We start from the raw sequence: 5,528 nt of genomic DNA on the forward strand, positions 1-5,528 counted from the left end.
TTTAATGTTTGTCTGCTTGATGATATGTTAACTATTGTGTCTCTCAAGTAGTTTCAATTAGACATGAAACTGCAATGAAATGTGGCAAAGATCAATTCCCATGCAGTTCATGAATCTGAAGAGATCATCAGAATCCCTTGTGTAATAATTGTTGGTCTGAATTATTTAGAAGAGAAACTGCCACCTCAGCTTTAGTTTCTCATTGGTGTTGTTTATATCTCCACAGAATATATGACAACTCCATCCCAACAGAAACTGACAGGCAAGTCTCTTTTTGTTTGGTTTTCAATTCAGTTTTCTGATCTAAATCTTTCAATCTAAGTAAATCAAAATAGTTAAAACTGTGTCAATTTCACAATTAAAATGATTGCCTTGGAGATAACCAATGGGAGAGAAGGTTGGGAGGAGGTAGATTATCTCTCCCTCTGTCTCAGTGGAGAGCCGTCCTCTCTGAGGTGAGGCCATCACTGTCAGCTCCAAGGCTGGGGCACGAGCTTCATTTACCCCTAGAGGAGAAACTGAGGGAAAGAGAGTGTGTGATTCTGCTTGTGACTGAACATATCAGTGTTTATAATGTTGTTTATATTCCCACAGGAGAAATGACAACTCCAACCACATCTATCAGGACCCAACACACAGATGAGACAGGCAAGTGTGAATAACTGTGTTTATATAAGTTTCCTTGAACTTAATAATACCATGTATTTTAAAGTAGAATGCAAAGTAAGTTCTTAAGTTGTTAATAATAAAGGCACTAATTGATTTCTATACTGTTTCAGCAATTATAATTGAATCAGAATGGTCACAGCTCTGATTATTGCTGCTACACATGTACAATTTCATACCAGATTAAACCAACTCCAAAAACTAGGCTTTCTGTGTTATTATTGTGTGTCTGGAGCACCTGCTCAGAAACCAACAATGCTGACGTCACTGTGGAGCACACTGTATGCATCCTATTCACATACTGCAAGATCAAGACACTGTATTAACAGGATTGGATTACATTTGATCACACTTTTATGTCAATAGGTTATTAGTGGATTATAGAATCTGTTTACACATATTTAACTGGATCTTACAATGAATCCCATTTGTATGTGGATCCCCCAGGATCTGTTCCAGCTCTGTACCTGGGTGCAGGGGTAGGATCTGGGCTCCTTGTGCTGCTGTTACTGTTGATAGGAGGAGTGCTGAAGTGTCTGCAATCCAAACGAGGTAGGGCACAGCATTCTTCACCACAATGGATACAAATGAAGTTTGTTTAAATGATGGGCACTTCTTCATCTCGCTGTGTCAATGTATTGTGTCCCTCAATCATGTTCAATTCTATTGATTCCTGGGTGAGTGTTTACTGCAGCCTTCCATTGCTCAGCCTTTGGTGGAAAAACATATCTTGATTTTACTGATGCATAGTGTGTCACTAGCTGTTTCCATCCCATTCAACTAGGAAACTAACCTATTTGATCCAATGCCATTCCAGACCCTGCTGTCCAGATTGAACCTATGTATGCCACAGTGGTAAGTCCTACATGTTATATGTCTCTCAAACGATTTGCTTGCACACATACAGGTTCTTTCAGATTAAAATGATATATTGCCATTATTTATCATTCTTGTTTAGCAAAATATACTGCTGAAGAGACATCAATTCTGACCACACACATTCTGCAAACCAGGCTGACTGATACATGTTTTTCAGTATTTAACATTGATGTGTGAACAATATAGGTTTATAAGCTCATGCAAAGTTACAAACACACATAAAACATTGACTGTTACTATGACTGTTTGGAAAGTTAATATAGACCGTATGTAATGAGTTGAGTGATTTGAATTTGCTCCAGGAAAGGGTATATTTACATCTTTCCTCAGCTGAGAGTTATTACCTACAGACCTACAGCCTGTTTACAGGGGAAGTGTAGCCATTAGTCAATGGACAGATGTAAATATACACTTCCCCTGTAAACAGGCTGTATGTCTGTAGGTAATAACTCTCAGTTGAGGAGTCTATGAATTGTGTTGGAAAGTTGCAGCAGGTATGGAGTAGAGGAACGTTGAGAGTGTCTAACGCCTCATTCACACAACCCAAACAATGCATGAGAATCACACACTGAAAACACGACTGTGAACAAAGTGAATGATAATGACATGGTTTCAACACATTACACATTGTTTAGGTATTGTTTTAAGTAGGGTATAACAATAAGATATTGTGCAACTACTGGGATATATTTAAATTTGTATGTACAATTTGTTTAGTACAGTTTAGCCATCCTGATCTCTCTCTCCAATCTGTTGATTTATTGTAGAATAAGTCCAAGCAGCCTTCAAAGCAACAGGACGACACCCTCACCTACTCAGAAATAAACACTGCCCGTGTCACCAAGAAGAAACCCAGATCTGAACCTGAAGACAATGTAACGTACGCAACAGTTAAAACTGCCAGATACTGAGAACCACTGGAAAAAAACTGCTTGAGTGTTTGAAAAATACCTGAATAGTCATTGCATTAAAATGGTCTTTCCCTTTTATCTACATACTCTCTGCTTTCATAGGAATGGGAAAATAACTGGAAACTGCAAAATTAAAGTGCAACCATTAGTAACTTTTTAAAACTGTTGAAAGAAGGTCTTGAATGATTCCTGGTCTATCATTTTATATTCAGTGTGTGTCAGGTTAGAACACATATGTGAAGTTTAATGGGCTCAACTTAACCACCCACCCTAAATCAAGCAATTCTGCAAAACTGCCAGTGTGCTTGAGAGAGGCCCAGGACTGAAAGTTCTTTCCTTTCAAAATAAAAGCTTTGAGAACCTAATCTGTTCTATTATGAATGAAAGTCAGTAGTAATTCTTATTTCATGTTTTTCATGTGGTTTCTGTTCATACTGTAAAACAATTACATTTATTTTAATAACCAGCAGTGGGTTACACAGACCCCAGTTAGCAGCACTGCTAGATTATCTTACCTAAGGGACACAGGTAGTCCATGATTAGTGCTAATGTGAGTCTAAACAATCAACCACATCTCTGAGCTACAGCCCCTTCAGCATTGCTCTGTATGTATTTAAATTCATTGTTATAAAGTGCACAATATGTATTTGTGTGGTTGTGTTGTCTCTTATCTATGATCTCAGCTCACTGTTTTTTTTTTTCATCAGGGCCATCACCACCGGACATGTTTTGTATTGATGGTCTTTTATCATTTCTGTTTTAAATACTGTGGTTTGCTTAAGCAAGGTTCTCTGTCATTCTTGTCACCTCGCTGCACATGCTAAAATTAAACACTGCATACGCCTTGCACAGTGAGGCTGTGAGTAGCATTGGCTTTCTCATTCTTCTGTCTAACGGCTAAAAATAATTCATTTCTGTTAGTGTATTAGTCACGTCTATTTCACCTCAGCCACGCATTGCCTGCTTTGTTGTTTCAGAGTCAGGGGTGCTGAACCCTGCATCTGGTCTCATTGCTGTGTGCTGAGCTGCATGCACAGCGTGTACCTAACTGTTGTGATCCGCCTGTTCCTCAAACTGTCACTAAGTCCTGGAGGTCATTGTCCCGCAGCTAAACCTAGTGACAAAGGATTGTTATAGACACAAGAATGGAACATTGGATTGTATCCACTAGCCATACATTTGCATTTGTTACCTTTACAACAGAAGTTAATAAGTAAAGGCATTGAAAGGAATGTGTGTCTGAATGCTTCTGATTCTGAAGTGTAGTTAAGTGTTCATGTTTCAATATCATTATAAATGTTCCCGTTCAATATGCTGTCCTTCTCCACTCTGCCAATGAATGCTTCAAATTCAACTCATCCAGCCTGTTTCTGAAATCCACTCCAGTTTGCCCTTGTTCACAAACTGGTAAAGAGTCCGTTTAGGGAGTGTGGGTGTGTTTAGGGAGTGTGGGTGTGTCCTGCTGGGAGTGTGTGTGTGTCCTTCTGGGAGAGTGGGTGTGTTCTGCTGGGAGTGTGGGTGTGTCCTGCTCTTTCTTTCAGATCTGTCCTGGAAATGGTTTATAGTGAACCAGATGTATTTAACAAGAAAGAGTGTCAATGTGCAATTGGTCCTGGCTCCCATGTATTTATCACAGCCTCTGAATTTGATAACCTTGTGCTGGGAATGGATTTTCATGTTAACTATGTCCTGGTCCTGGACATTAAATATAAAAAGTGTTGTTTGATTGTGAAGACTTTCCTCTGTATGTGAACATAATGAATCATCATTTTACAGGGCAATACAGAGAAGGACGTGATTACTCCACCCTGGTCAGGGTTTATTATTCAGGCTCAGGGTGAAGGAATGCTGGTTCCCTCCTAGATAGGCATCACTATTTACTGGCCTCTGCTCTGGTTAGAGTAGACACTACTTCACTATTGAAATTAAAGTCTGATAAAGGGATTGGGGTAGGGACATGTATAGTAGGAACTGCAGTGAGGAACATTGTAGAAACAGCTCAAACAAGCACAGGAAGCTATCTTGTTGGAAGGTGCAGGTCACCTACTGGTCAGGGTTCTGAGCGGGGAGCTGTAACAATGTTCTTACTCTCACCTCAGATAAATGTAGACAAGCTAACATGCTGGTATACCATCAACTGGAAGTTTAGCCAAGCCAGTTAAGATGGCACCCTTTCGAGTGTCTCTGCATTTCTGGAGGGTGTTCAGCAATGCCCCGTGGCATCAATTTGTCTAGGGGCTGCACCAGTCATACTGATACAGAAGGATGGAGGTATAATATTCTGTGTGGAGTACTGCAGCCTGAATAAAGATGCAGTTAACACCAGAACGACCGTGTTTATAGACATAACTAGAACAACCATGACCAGTCAATTTGACTGCGTATTAAAAACAACTGAAATATTATAATGAAAGGACAAACAATTGAATATAAGTCGTCGTTTTATTCAGGAACGTCATATAAAGCATCTACACGACCGAAACACTGTAAACAGACAGACATTTCAATAGAAATGTGTTTATATACAGACATATTACATAATGTGCATCCACAGAAAATGGTAATGTAGTGAAAAAATGAAGCTGAAAAATGTTTTTTGATTCAAAAACACTTTATACACAAGAAAGGTATACCTCCAATACAATCATATAGCATGAGATTCAAACTGACTTTGCACAAGGCCTCAGTACAGCTCAGTGCACATGTTTGTATCAGAAAGCATAAGATGTGTTCCTTAGTTGGGTTAGAAATAGAGGGCCTGTGTACTAAAAGCAGTCGCTTAAATTATTTGGGATTTTAATTTAATAATGTGTGGAAGTATAATTTGCTTCATGACATTTTTACATGTGTGCATACTCTGTTTAATAATCATTTGTTTTTCAGCTTTCAAGGTATTCGTCTGATTATGCCAGAAATATACATGCGTACCGGAAGCACACGTTGCTATTGTGCATGAGTTTCCATTGCTGTGTTAGAATCTCTCAGTGTGCACATTTAGCTGTGTTACAGATACAGGAGCTGCACAGGGTTAGTTTCAGAGATTAACTGAACAACATTCTAAAATGCCTTGGA

The 5,528-nt window shown here is 39.1% G+C and overlaps 1 long non-coding RNA gene across 1 annotated transcript; it reads left to right on the top strand.

The window, feature by feature from the left end:
- Positions 1-1,127: 1,127 nt before the first annotated feature.
- On the top strand, positions 1,128-3,810 carry LOC121306223. Its single transcript, XR_005948179.1, has 3 exons — positions 1,128-1,218; positions 1,484-1,521; positions 2,313-3,810. It is a non-coding gene; the product is annotated as an uncharacterized LOC121306223 (long non-coding RNA).
- The last annotated feature ends 1,718 nt before the right edge of the window (positions 3,811-5,528 follow it).

Source organism: Polyodon spathula, chromosome 46, assembly GCF_017654505.1.
Source record: "Polyodon spathula isolate WHYD16114869_AA chromosome 46, ASM1765450v1, whole genome shotgun sequence".
NCBI classification, from domain to species: domain Eukaryota; kingdom Metazoa; phylum Chordata; class Actinopteri; order Acipenseriformes; family Polyodontidae; genus Polyodon; species Polyodon spathula.